Source organism: Nannobrachium achirus, assembly GCF_963921795.1.
Source record: "Nannobrachium achirus genome assembly, contig: SCAFFOLD_657, whole genome shotgun sequence".
Taxonomy (NCBI): domain Eukaryota; kingdom Metazoa; phylum Chordata; class Actinopteri; order Myctophiformes; family Myctophidae; genus Nannobrachium; species Nannobrachium achirus.
Window position 1 is genome coordinate 97 of NW_027664658.1, and position 16,564 is coordinate 16,660.

At 43.5% G+C, this 16,564-nt stretch overlaps 1 pseudogene across 1 annotated transcript; it reads right to left on the reverse strand.

Moving 5' to 3' along the window:
- Positions 1–1,140: 1,140 nt before the first annotated feature.
- LOC308280870 (metastasis-associated protein MTA3-like) lies at positions 1,141–16,558 on the reverse strand (annotated as a pseudogene). Its single transcript has 6 exons — positions 16,448–16,558; positions 12,773–12,996; positions 6,035–6,127; positions 2,923–3,084; positions 1,989–2,020; positions 1,141–1,263 (listed from the first exon to the last, which is right to left on the reverse strand). The product of its transcript is annotated as a metastasis-associated protein MTA3-like (transcript).
- Between the last annotated feature and the right edge of the window lie 6 nt (positions 16,559–16,564).

The window sequence follows — 16,564 nt, forward strand, 5'->3', positions numbered from 1 at the left end:
GTAGCCTCTCCAGACAGACTGGCCTGCACAAGGTTCAAACGCTTTCGTCATACAGTCTGTCTGTGCAACGGAAGCCATGAATATGGCAAGAACCTTACAGCGAATGTACCGCCCTCCCCCCACTTCCTTTAAGTGGCGTAAATGTGTCCTAATGTAAAACCCATTAGTCAAAGAAGAAGCATATACTGTAGGCTATAGCTTGCTTGCTGCTTAGCAGAAATGGAAATACATTTTAAAAGATATATGAAAATGTATTTCGAAAGGACGATAAAGATGACAAGCTTCCGTTTTGTGGCTTTCGGGGTGGCGTAGTAAAAGACTCTGATCTATGTACCATAGCATTCAAAGATGGTGGAATAGAGCACCAAGTCTGATCATGTAATTTACGTATTCCAACTGTGTCACGTTTTCCCGCCCATTCTGCTCATAGTTTAATATCGCGGCAAATAAGAACGGAGTTTCAAAAAGAAACAAATGAGCCTTGGCGGTTTGACTCATATGGATAGGAAGCATCAACCGACGGCAAGAAAACGCCAATGTTGGCCGCCGAATTAATACCATTTTCACCAGAAACTATAGACTGTATCAAATACACGAATGTCTGACCATCGTAAAACTACCACAATTCTTATACGAGACGATTCTATCATGAACCAATGTTCTCCTCCATAGAGACGTCAGGACTTTGGTGCTCTAGTTCAGTGGTTCTCAACCTTTTAAGGCCGCCCCCCAAAAATAATCATATTTTAACTGACGAGCACTAAGAGTTGAGGCATTGCATTTTGTATAACGTGGTTCTATTGTGAAAATAGCAGATCTACATGCTCACAACGCCTCGCAACGCGAGTCGCTGTGAGCATGTAGATCGTCTATTTTCACAATTTCTGACACTAATATTTGACAACTTGGCCAATGTTTAATTTGTCATTTTAGAGAGGTACTAAAAAGTGCTTAAAGTGTCACTTTAGAAACGTGCAGATACCCTCTATACACTTACACTTTATGGTTTGTTTACTGTTGATGTTGTTCCACGTTAAGCTAATCATCTGGCGACCCCCCCCCCCCCCCCCCCTGGGGGTCCTGACCCAGAGGTTGAGAACCACTGCTCTAGTTGTCAGGCTTTAGGACCACCACGCACGCCTACCTGGTCTCCCGGGTGACCAGGAAGAAGCTGTCATCGGGGGCGTCGATCCAGTTGGGACGTCTCTTCCTCATCATCACTCCTCCCCTGCTGCCTCCGCCGCCGCTGCTGCGGCCGTTGTGCTGCGGGGGGGCCAATCAAAACACTCCAATTCATTATCACCACCAATCACGGTAAATTGGTCAATCAACCCATTAAGAAGACCTGAGGCCCATGTAGCCTGGAAACCAGACGCATCTGCCGTCACGAAAAATAAAAAATAAAATAGTAGATGTACAAGCTTGCAGCGCGGCACTAAGCGACACGCTGCAAGCTTGTACATCTGCAATTTTTTAAATCTTTCTAAAATCTAAAATGACACAGTTTTAATGGGTTAAAGATTCCAATTAATTATAATCACCAATCAAGGTAATTGGTCTTTAATTACTAATAATTGTGGTGCTTGTTCAAGGATAGGAGCTTGCTGTGTTGGAAGAAGAACTCAAGAGGTTTTACTTAATTAAAAGTAGCAGTACCACAATATAGAAATAATATTTTTGAATAGAGGATAGGGCTTAAGACAAGTGGTTAATGTATGTTTTATAATAATCAGTTCATATTATTACACGATTACAAGCCACTTGTAATTGAAGGTTTCAAAGAATCGCAGTGGAGTAAAAAAGTATGATATTTGCCTCTGAGATACAGTAAAGTAGAAGAATATTCTAGTATTGTTTTTCAAGTATTGATAAATTGACATACTAAAGTAAAAGTAGTGCAGAATTGTACCTAGTAACACAGTACATGATAAATGTACTTCATTTAGCTTGTTAGCCAGTGAGTGGTTGTTGAAGTGCACTGTACTCACCAGGACAGGTCCGGCTGTCGAACCCGGGTTCTCTGCAACACAAGATGCAACAGCAGAGGTAAGATAAGAGAACGCCCGTTACAGTTTACAGTTTAGGCATTTAGCAGACGCTTTTAATCCAAAGCAATTATTATTACAATAAGCAGGTAATACACATCACTATAATAAGCAAGATAATATGTCAGTACATTAACAACAATATAACAAATGCATAGGAATATCAATCTAGAAAAACAATAACATAGGTAGACCACGCACCTAATCAGTAAAAAAAACTTCTAAAACCTAAAAATGCTATCTAGCTTCATGTATGGTCATTGAGGGAAGGGGAGTGTTACAGTAGTGCTATGGGTTTAGGTGGAGTCTGAAGAGATGAGTCTTCAGTCCACGGTGGAAGCTAGGGAGTGAGAGAGTCTGTTGTTCTAAGTGCGACAGGGAGTTTATTCTGCAAATTGTCTAGGACGAGTGGATTTTTGTCCTGTGGATTTTTGCTCCCAGTTCGATACCGGGCTTCCCCAGAGTTAGTGTCAAAGAGTCCTTGAGCAAGACTCTGAACCCCTAGTTGCTCCCGATGAGCAGGTTGGTGCCTTGCATGGTTTCCTCCTGAATGTGTGTGTGTGAATGGGTGAATGTATAATGCACAATCTATGCAAAGCGATTTGGAATAAAGTGCAATATAAATGCACCATTTCTTTATTTATTTTTTGTTTTGGGGGCTTTTATGCCTTTATTGATGGGACATTTGACTGACAAGAAATGGGGAGAGAGACGGGGGAGTGACACGCAGCAAAGGCCACCAGGATCGGGACTCGAACCCACGACCCGCCGCCAGGCATCAGAGCCCATGTGGTAGCCTATACGCCTGGACCGCTAGGCCAGTGGGCGCCCCTAAACGCACCATTTATGTCTTTTATGCATTGTATTATGGGTATACCTGAGCGTCTCTCCGGCTCCGCCCTGCTGTGGTGGTGGTAGCTGCGCTTTCCCAGCATGCCGTGGGGCCCGTGCGGGAGCGAGGAGAGGAGGCGGCGAGGGGGCGGGGCCTGCAGGCCCGGCGTGCGGTGGGAACGCGGAGCCTGGGCGGCCGGGCGGGACTCTGAAACAAACCAACATCTACTGTTGACTACACCAGTGTTTCTCAAACTTTCAAATTTCAAGGACTCCCCTTAACTCTGACAGTGTACAAATGGAACCACATTTGGTTCCATTTGTACACTGTCAAGAGTTACAGAAGGAACCCAGAGAGTCCCTGGAATCCACTTTGAGAAACATTGTACTACACAATATAATCTGTCAGTATCTATAAAACAGTGGTTTTCAACCCTTTTCACGTCAAGTACCATTATATATTCACCATTTGAACCACGGACCACCATTTGATGAGATTTAGCCTCTCAAACCAAAGACTTCGAATATTTTGTTATCGTTGGATAAGATTTCATCATCGTTGGATAAGATTTTGTCCACAATTCTATGTTGTATTGATGTGGTACCACAGGACTGATACAAACCAGTAAGACTCCCTAATCGGGAGATAAGCGACCGTAGGTCACATGTATACACAAAGAGTAGGGAGCAGTGTCCCCAAAAAATGTGGACGGATCCATGTTGATGACATGAGTGTAGACATACTGTGTACCGAGTTGAGTGATTTTAGGGCAAAAATTGGAGGAGCAGTGTCCAAAAATGTGTTTTGCAAGAATCGGCCTCATGGTGGCGCTAGAAGAGGGCCATGTGAGAAATGAGGGGTGGGGTCTCCGCGCCGCCGAGGCGGACGAATAGGTACCGGCCCCGGCTCTCCCGGTGGCTCCTAGGCCAAGTTAGGGCATTTTATGTGCGCTGCAGTGGCAGGGGGTCCTCCACTGGGGGCGCCACCACTTTTGCATCCGTTCTGGAGCACAAGGAGTCGGTGGTCCCCGGGAATTCCCCATGAGCAGCCCCGTTGGGGTGGTCATTTGGTCATTTTTGCACATTTGGTCATTTTTTACATCTGGGGGTCCCCCAGGGACCTGGGGGTCCCTGGAGCTCCGGGGGTCCTTGGAGGTTGTAGTTTGGCAGGCAAGGAGTGTGTGTGCAAAATCTGGCATGGATCGGGGCAACGGTTGCGGAGATATGAGCAGGGCAAAAGTGTGACGTGTGACGTGTGACGGACTGACGCACGGACACCTGGTGGAGCTTTCTGTAGTAAGTGCGACCTACGGTCGCAATAATTCCAAATAAAAATTCTACATTCTGTAATTGTGTAGACGTCTTGTAAATTAAAATAGCTATAGTCAACTTTCTCTTGAAAAACGGACTAAAATGAAAATAATGTTTTGAAAATATTATAAAAAAGATTAAGCTTCATATATATGTTTCTATTAAAAAATGACCACAAAAAGCGTGAAATAATGATAAAATAATCAATTTGGCCATTGTCAGACCGACTTTATTTATATCCCTTATCAATCCATATAAAAGAATAGAAGAGGGATGTAAACAAAGTCAGTCTGACAATGGCCAAAATGATTATTTCATAATTATTTTATGCTTTTTGTGGTAATTTTTGAAAAGAAACATAGGCCTATATGAAGCTTAATCTTTTTTATAATATTTTTTCGAAACATTATTTTTATTTTAGCGTCCGTTTTTCAAGAAAAAGTTGACTATAGCTCCTTTAAGTAATGCAGGTGTTTAACAATAATTTAACTCTTGGGGATCCATTTGGTTTCATTTTACACTCTCAAGAGTTAAAGATCTATAAGGGACCATTTTGGTTCCATCATTTAGCTGAGGACCGGCCCTCTGGAACCCCCTTAAGGACCACCGGTTGAAAACCATTGCTATCTCTGAGTTCATTTCATGAAGCGCCCCGCGAAGCTTGGCCAGTGTGACCCTGGGCGTACAACAAACTTTGAGCGCCTTGTGCAGAAATGTAGGCCACGCTTCAGAGCCCGGACATTTAGTGGGCGTAAAACAAACGTTGAGCGCCTTGTGCCAAGATGTAGGCCATTCTTTGTGTCCCAGACAAAGCCATATGTTGGAGCCTAGCCAGGGACGTGCTGGCCATTGGGGAAAAGCGGGACAACTCCCGAACGGCCGGTTCATTCCCGGCCGGTCCAGGCCAGCCATTAGGAAAAAGAAAAAAATAATAATGTCAGCCTTCGTTGCATTTTGGGGGCGGGGCAGCCAACAAAGTAAATCGTCACTGTCGAGCAGGAACCTCGTATCTCCAAGTTTCAAATTTGTAAATGTCTTTGAAGCCCTGCTTCACCATACAAGGCCATCGCACAAAAGTAGTGAAAACAGCAGATCTACAAGCACACAACGCCTCGCGGTGCGAGGCGTTGTGTGCTTGTAGATCGGCTGTTTTCACTAGTTTAAATCATTTTTAAAATGATAAATACAAAACAAACGGTTTTGGACATACAAGGTTTCCACACGACAATGACGAAATTTTACTCATGTGCCCACTGGCTTGTCACTTGTCATGATCTGAAATGGCAAATCTTTGAGTAGCAGCAGCGCTATAGAGAGAGATCTCTCTCCATAGCGCGCAATGAGGGCCTCTCCAACTCTTTTTCCCGGGCTGAATCAGGGGCCCAGCACGTCCCTGAGCCTAGCTCCTTCCAGGAGCACCGCTCAGACAAAACCTCCACCTTAATGCGGCTGGCAGCACAAGTCAGGATTCATCCTAATCAGTAGTTGTAGTTCTTTGGGGCATGCTGTAAAATGGGGTTGTTTAATAGGCCAGTGGTTCTCAAAGTGAGGTCTGACAGGAGGAAACCCCAAAAGGATTAATATTTAGGAACCCTAACATATCTGTAACTCAGGGAGCATACACATGTTCATTTGAGCATTTGTATGCTCTCTGAGTTATGTGTATGATCTTATACTTATACTAAACGTTGGGGGTCTGTGAAATTAAAGCCTTGAGAACCATTGGCTTTAGGCTGGATGTGTGGGATGTTCATATAGCTACTGTATGTGTGTGTGTGTGTGTGTGTGTGTGTGTGTGTGTGTGTGTGTGTGTGTGTGTGTGTGCGCTACCAAGGAGTGTAAGTTACCAAGGAACTGCAGTACGGTGGTCAATGTGCTCCGCGGGGCCGTTCTGGGTTTTGGCAGTCGGGTCCCCTGGCCCTCCGAAACCCTTAACATATCTACACCAGATATACACACATATACACACACACACACACACACACACACACACACACACACACACACACACACAGGATCACAGTATCGTACGGACCAGTGTTAATTTCGTCATAAGACCTATGACGAAAAAAAGTCTGTCGGCTACCCTTTTCCACTGGCCAAAACTAAATAAAAACTAAGCTATATGCTGACTTAAAAAGTATATCGACAATTTAGTCAACAAATAAATACTAGACATAAATGTTAGGGAGGGACTAGTGGAGAATAAAATCTGTAGAACTAAAAGACAAGACATTTTGTGTTTGGTTGCGCTCGGGTGTTGCACTCTGAAAATAGCAGATTTACAAGCGCGACGAGTTATGAACTTGTATATTAGCTATTTTCAGCTTGCAACGAAATCTCAGTCAATATGACGCCATCAAGGCCTGCCAAAAATAACTGTCAATTTAGTCGATTAAAATGTTATATTTAGTCAACAAAAACTATTTGGTCAATTTGATCCACTAAAATGTTATATTGAGTCAACTAAAACTAAAACCTTTCAGATGCCTAAAATATATCTTTTAAAACTAAATGAAAATTCATTCAAAAGACTATGACTAAACGAAATTTAAAAAATGCTGTCAAAATGAACACTGGTATGGACTGCACCATGCATGAACTCATCTCCCTGTCCTCCCCCGTTGTATCTTTGATCACAAGCTGATTATCACTGTTAAATACATCATTCTGCACAATTAGAAACAGAGGGTTTGTTCTCACCGGACTGATAAAGGCCTCTCTTAAAATGAACGCCATTCATATTCATATAGCGAAACCCATTCAGACCCAATTAATGTTAAGTGTTTTAACCCATTTAGGCCTAGAATTATTGAATGCTTTAACCAGTGAAAAATAGCAGATATACAAGCTCACAGCGCGGCACCGAGTGCCGCGCTGCGAGCTTGTAGATCTGCTAATGTCGTGAAAATGTGTGTAAATCTTTGAATATATGTATTTTCAAAGCGAACGTTTGTAACTCAAATTTTGCTTCTGGGTGGTCCCTGGAACTAGATATTTTGAGATGGGGGTCCGTGGCCAAATAAATATCATTTTGGGGGTCCTTCACATGAAAAGGTTTGAGAATCACTGGCATAGTAGTCTCTCAAGAACAGGCTAACTGAGCTCCATTTAAGTGAAAAGGACCTTTTCTTTGACGATGGCTGGCCAGATTGCTGACATAGAAACATAGGTTTTTCAAAAAATCTTAGAAGGATTCAAAAGACATTTCCACATTAGTATTTTTTGAAGAGCAATAACATGCAGCCAGTCTACAAGCTTACAACCCATGGCACTGTGTGACACACTGTGAGCTTGGAGATTGTCTATTTTCACTATTCCTCATAACGTAGTATTTTATAGGGGGCAAATAGTAGCCAGGTACCTAATGGTAGCCGGGGCTGTAACCTCATGTTGCACATCAAACGTTATTCAAATAGATGCAAATAAATGTTGCTAAGAGCCGCCTGCTTCTTTTAAACTAAAATCATTTTTTGCGCCCGGGCTACTGTTTGGCAAAATACGGTAGATTAAGTAGGCTTTAAACCCCCAAAAAGGGCTTATTTTCTATTAATTAAACACACCATGAAGCAGTGAATTCATGGAGATGTGTTTTTGAAACCAAAACTATTTTAATGGCCAGCCAAGTCTCCGGTAGGAACTGCCACCCGCTCATCCAATTATATTCTCAGGAATGTGATAAAAACTATCTCCGTGAATTTGAGGCTTCATGGGGTGTGTAATTGATAGAAAATGTGTCGTTTTTGGTGGGTGAACTACTCCTTTAAGGGCACGCTCACACCGCATTTTTATTCTACCCACGAGGGCGGAATCTGCCAATGTATTTCAATGGGAATGGAGCTGTTTGCTGCCATTTGTGGATTTCTGCTAATAAACGCTCCATTTCCATTGAAATGCAGGGGCAGAATCCTCCCTCATAGATAGGTAGAATAAAAGCGCGGTGTGGCCATGCCCTCAAGTCAGGGGTCTTCAACAGGGGGTCCGGGACCCCTAGGGGGTCCTCAGAGTTACTACAGGGGGGCTGCCAAATCTTTGTGATGTTAAATTAACAACTTGAACCCTCGCATCCCTATTCTGAGGAGAACTTCTGCAAGGCGTTGAGGTCTTGTAGATCAGCTATTTTTGGCAAACAGGTTTGGTGTAGCGGTAAAAAAATCAGACCAAGTACAGAGAGTAAGGTCAAATGAACTAAAAACATGAATCCAACATATACTGATGACAGTGCTGTCAAACAAGTCTATGTTTCTATCTATGAAATCGCTGAAAATCTGCATCACACATTTATACAACATGTAGTGGGGGTCCCTGCTTCATCTCTCTCTCTCTCAGCTAAGGGGTCCTTGGCCTGAAAATGTTGAAGACCCCTGCCTTAAGTGATTCATATCCCAACTTGCTAATGAAGATGGTTTGACCAGGATACAGGATAAGAGTCTCCCTCACACACAGTCACACACACACACACACACACGCACATACACATGCACGCAGATGTAAGTACATGCTTACATGCACACTGCCTCCCCTCCCCAAAAGACAGAACGCTGTTAAATCAAATGTTGTCACAACGAAATGTGAGGGTTTGTCAATGGCAGCAGGCATTTTTGAAGGTTTGGAGAATCCATGCTGGGAAGGAGGAGAGGCGTGCCTTGGCGGGCGGGGGGGAAGTCCCTCGGAGGAGGAGGAGGAGGAGCCAAAAACGGGCCAATCAGTGAGTGCGGTGGAGTTTGATGGACAGGTACACAGACACATGAAAGCACAAGGACTCAGAGAAGATGGTTTCAGGTTTGTGACTTTATTTTTTAAGGACGGCTCTCACATTCACAGAGCGATGAGAGAGAGAGAGGAGAGAGAGAGAGAGAGAGAGAGAGAGAGAGAGAGAGAGAGAGAGAGAGAGAGAGAGAGAGAGAGAGAGGAGAGAAGGATAGAGAGGGAGAGAGAGAAGTAGGAAAAATATGAGAGATGGAAAATACTGCAAGAAACAGAGAGAAAGAGAGAGAGAGGCAAAGAGGAAAAGGGGAAATGGCTCTGCATGGTAATTAAAAACCCCAGCGATAAACACAGTATGTCATGGTCTATACTGTATAAAGAGCCTGTAAGGTAGGGTTTTCTGAGATGGTTGCCGGGGGCATTATTGGATGGATTATCACATCACGATAAGAGGCGGATGCATGAAGCCCGATTTATGATTCGTCGTGCGGCCGTGTCGCCCGCCCCGGAAACATAGCGGATCCACAAGCTTTCGCGGGCGAGCGACACGTCGTACGACGGCATATAAATCGAGCGTTAATACTTTGAACTTAAGTTGGAGGGAATGAGCAATGAGAGGGGGGGTAATTGATCACAAATGATCAAGCAGACATGAGATGTTATGCATGATCCCGATCCCTAGGAGAAAATAAGACTCCTTATCTAAGGACGTCACGTGACTGTTTAAGTGTCGACTAATCTACAGCAGTGGTTCTCAACCTGTGGGTCGGGACCCCCAGGGAGGGGGGTCCCCAGATGACAATGAAAAGACAAACTCATTAAAAGAATTAAAGAAAGAGGCAAAAAAAATTGTAAATAGCAGATTCTACCACTTTTTGTAGTCACATGTTCAAATACTGGATTCTGATTGGTTTAAAACAGTGGTAAATAAGCCAACAACCTTGAGTTGGCTCATGGACCCCGCCCACTGAAACAATTAACGAACTAAAGATCCTTGCAAGTTACAACTGTTTTCTTTCATTTATATGGGAAAAAGTGGTAGAAAAGCAATTTACCATTCGAGGTCGTGGGTTGTTGGCTGATTTACCACTGTTTCAGGGTTGGTTGATTTACCCCGAAACAGTGGTAAACCAGCCAACCCTGAAACAGTGGTAAATCAGCCAACAACCCACGACCTCGAAAGGTAAATGGCTTACTTTATCAACGCCTTGCATTATGACAGAGCCGCTATTTTACCCAATATTTATCTGTGGAACAGAGTCAGAGAACTAAATGTAACGCCTCAACTCCTACAATTCCAAGTGCTTGTCAGGGTGGAGTCTGGGCCTAAAAAGGTTGAGAACCACTGATCAACAGCCGGGATGCAGACCGATCTTATGCCCGACTAAGTTAAAACCCATTTAGGCCTAGAATTATTGAATGCTTTAACCAGTGAAAAATAGCAGATATACAAGCTCACAGCGCGGCACCGAGTGCCGCGCTGCGAGCTTGTAGATCTGCCATTTTTGGAAAAAGTCGTGAAAATGTGTGCAAATCTTTGAATAGATGTATTTTCAAAGCGAACGTTTGTAACTCAGATTTGGCTTCTGGGTGGTCTCTGGAACTAAATATTTTGAGATGGGGTCTGAGGCCAAATACATATAATTTTGGGGGTCCTTCACATGAAAACGTTTGAGAACAACTGACATAGTAGTCTCTCAAGAACAGACTAACTGAGCTCCAGTTAAGTGAAAAGGACCTTTTCTTTGACGATGGCTGTCCAGATTGCTGACATAGAAACGTAGGTTTTTCAAAAGCCTTAGAAGGATTCAAAAAAGGATTCCGACCGTTACCCTCTGCCTTTCTTTCAAGTTTTGCCAGTCAAAAAAACAAAAAAAGGCCTTTCATTAGTCTAGTGCAAAAAAAAACCTCTCCCATCAAAATGTACTTAATGTGTACTATTATTAATTGCAGGAAAAAATAAAAGCCCTTATGCAAAATAGCTGAAAGTCTATTAGTGAAACGCACTGCAGCTTACATGGCTAACATGACCATCATCTATAGCAATATAGGCAATCATCCGTTATAATCTGACAGGCTGAAACATTCCTGGGCTGAAAACAGTTTGATACCGTCGTTAAAATGACAGCAAAAGACTTTGGCTAGCCGGCCCCCCAGGGCACCCAGGGGTGCTGTGCAAAATAGAGCTTTTCTCTTATTAAAATAAACGTTCTCCTAGTCTCTATACCTAACCTTAGCAAATATACGGCTCAGATCAACTACTATATTTGGTTCTATCTTATTTCATAATCTGCGTGTTTCGTAACAGGAAGAGCATTGGATAGGATGTGTTGTGTGTTTGCGCGTGGTTTGGTGTGGGTATGATTGTGAGTCCATACGTGTGCGTGTGCGTGTGTGTGTTTGTGTGGGTGTGTAGGTGTGTGTGTGTGTGGGCATGTTTCCTATACAAACGGCCCTGTTTGTCAATGATGAAATGTGGACTGTATAGAAAACCACAAAAAAACGTGGCCTTTTGGTTCACAGCGCACCAAGTAAACCGTTAACAAAAAGAAAAACAGGAAAACACAAACGAAAGCAAAAAAATAAAGTACGAATGGAAGAAAAAATAATAATAACTCAAGAGTTATGAGGACAAGGCAATCTTTATTGGAAACAAGGGGGGTTTGGGGGGGTTGGGGAGGGAGGGGGGGGCTTGAGGGAGAATACAAAAAAAACCAAAAATAATAATAATAATATAACAATAATAATAAAAACAGAGAGACAGACGGGGGAGGGGAGGAGGGGTAGAGCAGCGAGGGGGGGGGGGGGGGGGGGGGGGGTTGATGGATGGGGGGGGTCGGGGTGCAATCGGGGTGAGGAAGGGGATGCTGTGAGTCAGTGTGTGTCCGTGTGTGTGTGTGTGTGTGTGTGTGTGTGTGTGTGTGTGTGTGTGTGTACTGAAAAGAGGGTATGCTCCTGACATCATCGCACCCGGAGGTTATGCGGGAACGCCTACTGAGTGGCAAAAAAAAACAGTAAGTCAGTAAGGCCCCGTTTACACTGGTAAACCAAATCCAGCCTGAATCAAATCTGTTGCCACATCCAGATTGGAATCTGATTGGTTTAAATGGTCACATGGAACAAATCAGATTCCAATCTGGATGTGACACAGATCTGATTCAGGCTGGATTTGGCTGTACAGTGTAAACAGTGCTTAGGAAGAGTAATGAGGAGTCAGTAGGAGTCAGCTTCCAAACTCCAGTGCTTCACGCTGCCTTAATAGTCTGAGCGTTTCGGGCAAAAAAATTGTGCACTTAACGATAAAAGCATGACATTTGTCACAGTTAGAACATGCCATATGCATCATTTTTGGCTATAGGGAACATCACGAATTTGTCAATCAAAGTTGGGCTCTCATTGACTTTACTATACAGTAAAATAGTACAAAAAATAAATCTGCTTTAAGTAGCATGTGAGGGGTCAAACTAGGGGTTTTATTCTGAATCCAATGCAAGCATTTGTTTTGCACGAAAAACGGCACCCTCAAAACTGTGAAAAGTGATGACTCATCTCTAAACAATAGTTTTGTGGGGGGTCCGTTTTTAGCCCAAGGAACGTTTTTCACGACAAATCTGCGATGGCCCTATAAAATGTTCCATATGGCATGTTCCAACTGTGTTTCAAATGTCATGCTTTTATTGTAAAGTGCACGATTCCATCAACTCCCAGACTATTGTTTTGCCACTCAGTGTAGATGAGTGGCATATGATGCATATACCCTGTGTGTGTGTGTGTGTGTGTGTGTGTGTGTGTGTGTGTGTGTGTGTGTGTGGGCGCTGTTGTGTCCGTGGTGGTGTTGTTGCGGCAGAGTAGTTAGGAGGAATTGAAAGAGCTCTTACACTCTGCCTTTATGGCGCCACAGTTAATGGGCACAAAGGGGGCGGCGCGCGGCGCGGCGCAGCCGGATGACGTCGCGGCACATGTGGCGGGCCAGCTTGGTGAGGCGGGTGGCCTGCAGCAGGAAGGCCTGCTTGGTCTTCATGGACGACTTGGGGCTGCCGCTGTTCCGCACCGGAACCATGTGGCTGGACTGGCGGGGGCCGTGGGCCCGGGAACGAGGCTCCTGGTTGGGGGAGAAGTCGGCGAGCGAGAAGGGAGGGAGGGAGGGAGGAGGAGGGAGAGAGAGATGGAGATATCAGATGAATGAAAAAAAAAAAAAAAAAAGAAACAAGACATAAACCCACTCGTCCTAGACAATTTGCCCTCCTGGCCCCCAAACTGTGGAATAAACTCCCTGTCGCACTTAGAACAACAGACTCACTCCCTAGCTTCCGCCGTGGTTTTAGAAAAGTTGTTTTGCTGGTGAGTGGTCTACCCATGTGATTGTTTTTCTAGATTGATATTCCTATGAATTGTTATATTGTTGATGTACCGACACTGTACTTTGTTTTTTTACCTACAAGGGTTCATATTTTAGAACAGTGTTGCTCAAACTTTGATATTTGAACGTCTCCCCTTAACTCTGACAGTGTACAAGTGGAACCATTTGGTTCCATTTGTAAAACCGGATTTCTCCTTTTTTATATTAACCACTTGAACCCTAGCGTCCATATTCTGAGAACTAGACACAACAATAGCAGATCTACAAGCTCACAAGCTGTGAGGCTTTGTGAGCTTGTAGATTGGCTATTTTTGGCAAAGGGGTTTGGTGTAGAGGGGGAAAAAAGAGCAGATTAAGTACAGAGTTAAAGGTCAAGTTTATTATGTATTGACGGTTCAAGTGGTTAAATATCTGAAAACACAAATTGACATGAATCCAAAATACACTGATGAATGTGCCGTCAAACGATGGAACTATATGGTATGGGTTGTAACTTGTGGGGGTCCCTGCTCCATCTCTGTCTCGACTAAGGGCTCCTTGGCTGAAAACGTTGAAGACCCCTGCTTTACAGGACTGCTATCACAGCATTATTCTATAGTTGGCTGGCCTTCCTTGTCCACACAAAGAGCACAGCACTGGTATGTTTTTTTATCTACAAAGCTTTACTTGGTAATCTCCCTTCTTATCTTTGCACAAAATGTCCTAGAATTATAATCTTTTTTATATTTTTTACCTCAGATCCAACGCCTGGTTGTGTTATAAACTGTGGACTGAGGCAGGTGAAAAAGGAGTCGATTTTATTTGGGCTTTAGATCGGACTTACCTTGGTATCCGTAATTTCCCAAAGGAGTTTGAAAAGGATTACGGCGAAAGCCCTCACCAGGTGCTGTTCCTGCTTTGAGATCTTTAATTGCCTATTTTTGTTGTTTTGTTGAATTCTTTTCGATTTTATTTGACCTTGGTGAGTAACTTCAGCAGTCCGTCATATGGCTGTGCTCTGTATTGTAATGTGCTCTTCTGTCTTTTTTTCTCGTGCATCTTGGTCAGTTCATTCTTGTAAAAGAGACTCAGGTCTCCATGTTTTTACTGCTAGTAAGTACCGTTGTGCTCAAAATTATTCAACCCCCCTCTACAAATCTGGTTTATTGGCTAAATTCACAAACTGTCAACGGAATGAAATACATAAATCAAACAAGAACAATGCAAATAGCTCAGCAAAAGTAATATTTGTAGTTTAATTCAATGCTAAATGCCACTTTCACTTTCAATTATTCAACTTTTAATCACACCTGAAAACCTCTGTAATCAACTGCAATCGACTAATAAAGGGCTTAAATAGTTGCATCAGATCAATGAAGTGCTATGTTTTTTATTTTCTAGATAGTCAGTGTTCCGTGTCAACAAACATTTTAATGACGCCATTAAATATGTGGACATATTTTGATTGGTGGGACATCGTTATAACGATCATTAGACCCAGAGCAATAACCCACCTATCTCCCCGACTCCCTCCCCAGTCAGAGTTCAGAGTTTTAACTCTCAAATACCTGGAACGCGCCCGAGTCGTGTTAGATTTTAACCACTTTAACCATTATTTTATGCTTTAACTTTAGAAAAATAGCAGATATACAAGCTCACAGCGCGGCACCGAGTGCCGCGCTGCGAGCTTGTAGATCTGCTATTTTTGAAAAATCGTGAAAATGAGTGCAAGTCTTTGAATATCTTTGACCTCGATCTTTAACCCGACTTCTAAATCCTTCCTCTAAATCATGCTGTTCTCAAACCTTTTCATGTCAAGGACCCCCAAAATTACAGGTATTTGGCCACGGACCCCCATCTCAAAATATGTTGTCCCAGGGACCACCCAGAAGTAAATATTTGAGTTTAAAAAGTTCGCTTTTAAGTAGATATATTCAAAGACTTGCCAAAAAAAAAATCATGATTTTTCAAAAATAGCAGATCTACAAGCTCGCAGCGCGCGCTGTGAGCTTGTATATCTGCTATTTTTCAATAGTTAAAGCAGTCAATAATCCTCGGCCTAAATGGGTTAATGAATGTAGAATTATGTGCAGGATGTCATTTGCTGTAAATTAGCTTCATTTAATTGACCATGTTTAAAAATAATTATAATAATAATGTTTTGTTGCTCTCTCCCACACTTCTGCCAGCTGTGCCAGTGATCGCCCTCCCCTGTGCCAATGTTGGCACCCGTGACTAAGGTTGCCTACCCCTGGGCTACACTAATAAACCTAATTCTCAGAGGGGGTTGAATCATTTTCGAGCACAACGGTATATGATGATGTATACATAAATGCACAAATGTGTGTTTTTGGAGCTGTGTGGAACACAAGCTCCCTATATGTGGCCGTGTGTGTGGGTCTGTCTGTCTGTCTCCGTGTCTGTCTGTAGCCTGCAGTAACCTTTTCTGACCACACATGTTAAGGGATGGGTGCTGTTGCACACACACACACACACACACACACACACACACACACACACACACACACACACACACACACACACACACACACACACACACACACACACACACACACACACACACACACACACACACACACACACACACACACACACACACACACACACACACACACACACAGCTCCACTTCGAACAGAGGTTCGATTTTTTTTTACACTCTTCACATTCCCTTGCTTTGTGCTTTGTGTGTGTGTGTGTGTTCAGGGACGTGTAGAAAATGTTAGAGCGGGAAGGGGCTGAAATTTCAAAAAGGGCCTTTTGATGAAAATATCAAAAATAGCAGACCTCCAAGCTCACAAGGCGTCGCAGCTTGGTGCTTAATACCACAATGAACCAAGCGTAATCAATTTCTTTCACCATAGTAAGATTAACTGCATTAATGGTCTGGAGAGGGCACTTTTTACAAGACGGATAAAAGGACAGGCGCTCAAGCCCCCTTTGATGTCTATTGAAAGTGTTTGGCCCTGTTTGGCCTAGCTCAGACCTAGCTCAGACAAACTCTAGTTTTTAGTACCACTTTCACACCACTCTACCCAGGTCCTTGTAGTGGAAAACCTGGCACAAGTGGGTGGTGTGGAGTGGTGTGATGTTGGGCCAAGTCAGTGGAAAATGTGTGCATGTGCCTGTGTGTGTGCGTTTGCAGGAGCTTACGTTGGTTGTGAAGGAGCTTACGTTGGTTGTGAAGGAGCTTACATTGGTTGCAGCGGGACTGGGCGAGGTCCTCTCCTCCGGCGCTTCCGCTCTGCTCGGCATCTTCAGGCCGCCGTACTTCTTCCAGTACATCCAGCAGGACACGCACAGACGGCACTG